The 2,293-nt window shown below is 46.7% G+C and overlaps 1 non-coding gene across 1 annotated transcript; it reads right to left on the reverse strand.

Annotated features, from left to right (window-relative positions):
- Positions 1 to 1,239: 1,239 nt before the first annotated feature.
- trnas-aga (transfer RNA serine (anticodon AGA)) lies at positions 1,240 to 1,321 on the reverse strand. The gene has a single exon. It is a non-coding gene; the product is annotated as a tRNA-Ser (tRNA).
- Positions 1,322 to 2,293: the final 972 nt, after the last annotated feature.

Below are 2,293 nucleotides of genomic sequence, written 5' to 3' on the forward strand. Positions count from 1 at the left end.
TGGAGAGTGAGTGGAATCGGCTGCCGTCGGTGGTGGCAGAGGCGAACTCACTGGGGTCCTTTAAAATACTTCTGGATGAGTATACGGGATCGAATGGGATTGAAAGTTACAGATAGTTCTATGGCTTGGTAGATGTAGGTGTGATTTGCGCAACTTCTGGGCCGAAGGGCCTGTTTGTGCTGCAGTGTTCTATGTTCTATGTATAAAACCTCGATCTGTACTAAATGGATTTTATATGCAACCAGAGCCTTACACAAGAAGAGGGAACATCTTAACACAACATGCAACAATTTACAGACAAAAAAAATCCTCACGGAGAATCTCTTTTACACAACAGGGAAAAAGTTTGCAACAGAAAGGGACATATTAATAGAACAGATCTGTGTCTCACTGCTCTAACTCACTCTATCCCTCCAACCCCTCTCTTCAACTCTGTATGAAGGTGGGATCTTTTTGTTTAGTGACTGAGTGCACACAATCTGTATCTACATCTGATCAAATAGAATTCAGCTTGTGAACAATATCACCATTTCAACCAGCTCTGGGTTAACCCAGGCACAGCTCTGATTGGCTGCAGCCCCCTGAATGTGGGGAACAGACACTGTGAGCATCGCCGGCCTCAGAGGCTTTCACAGTTACTGAGCTGGGAAACTCCAACTAATCCCCGAGAATCCACAGCACAGAGCGAGAGGAGAGGAAAACCTGTCCTGGGAGCTGTCAATCTGAGACACAGTTTGACCTGTCAATGTGCAGATGTGAAGCTGCTCCTTCCATTCCCAATCTGCTATAACCAGGAGTTCCTAACGCCCAATAATGACCAGCTTGCAGCAATGTGTTTGAATGAACACGATGTCATATCATCCAAGCAGCATTTTGAAATGATCATTCAGTGTATTCTGATGAAATTTATTTCTTATGTTCTGTCTGTCATTCCATAAGAATCTTCCTCTGAAATGAGACCTTGTTTTGTCCTTGCGCTCCTGATGCTTTTGTTTTCAATCTGCTCACATTCTGATTTCCCTCATGGAACCAGAGAAAGGGAACAGCACTGAATCATTCGGCTTATCTTGTCCATGCCAGCCCGAGGGGCACCCAGGTGTCCTCTTCAAGCTCACCTTCCTGAACTCGGCCCGGAGCCATGGAGCTGAAAGCATGATGGTGATCCACAGACTTGGCACCAAAACACCTGAAGGAGTTCCGGCTCTGGGGCTGCCGGAAGCAAACACTTTCAATGATAATCGCTGCGAGCAGGACTCGAACCTGCGCGGGGAAACCCCATTGGATTTCTAATCCAACGCCTTAACCACTCGGCCATCGCAGCTCCATGGGGTTTTCAGTTAATATAATCACCTCAGTAGCGTTCATACTAACTTCATGAGGCACCGTTATTGTACAAAGCTCAGTGTGTGAGCTGAAATTTGTTCCTCTACTTTCGTATCTTTGTCTCTGACGGAGAACTCACTTACCAGGTCAGAGACTTGTTTTTGTATCTCAGTAATTTTTCATTACAAACAAATTAGTTCCGAATAAAAAGAAAAAGACAAATCTCTATTGTATTTCATTATCATAAACTGTTGCGCTCGCCCTGGTTTTGTCCACTCGGTTGAAAACACAGGAGGAAGTGGATAAAGTTCGCAGCAAATTGCTACTGCGATGGCTGGGAATCAAACGCGGAGTTAGCTGCTTGGAAGGCAGCTGTACTCACCACTATACCACCATCCCTCACTGCGCTTAAGCAGCCCTTATTTTAAGAACAAAGAACAAAAACAGCCCCGGAAACAGGCCCTTCGGCCCAACGAGCCCGCGCCGCCATTTTAATACCACCAGTTCCCCCCTCCACCCATGACCCCTATCTATTGTTTTTATGGCCATCCACGTTGAGGGAAACTAATTTAGGGACAATTTATTACTTCCACTCAGCCTAACAGCACATCTTTGGGGTGTGGGAGGAAACCGGAGCACCCGGAGAAAACCCACGCAAGCACGGGGAGAATGTGCAAACTCCCACAGACACCGGCCCAAATCCATGTGTCTGCACAGCAAACAGCGATAGTCACTGAGCTGTCGTCTTGCCCAGTATCTGGTCCAGTTTAAGCACACACTAACGACATGAAGCACTAGGCCAATCTCGAACAACCAAGAGCAGCCCAAGTACGACCTATGAGGAGAGTGCCTGCTGCGGTTGTAAATGCGCCTCGTTTGGGATCGTTTAAGAGATCCGTGGATAGGTTTATGGATGGAAAGGGATTGGTTTAGGTTAGAGGGTCATTGTTTTGTAACTGGTCGGCGCAAC

The sequence above is a fragment of the Carcharhinus amblyrhynchos genome, unplaced genomic scaffold, assembly GCF_965287045.1.
Source record: "Carcharhinus amblyrhynchos unplaced genomic scaffold, sCarAmb.v2.hapA scaffold_42, whole genome shotgun sequence".
Classification (NCBI taxonomy): Eukaryota; Metazoa; Chordata; class Chondrichthyes; order Carcharhiniformes; family Carcharhinidae; genus Carcharhinus; species Carcharhinus amblyrhynchos.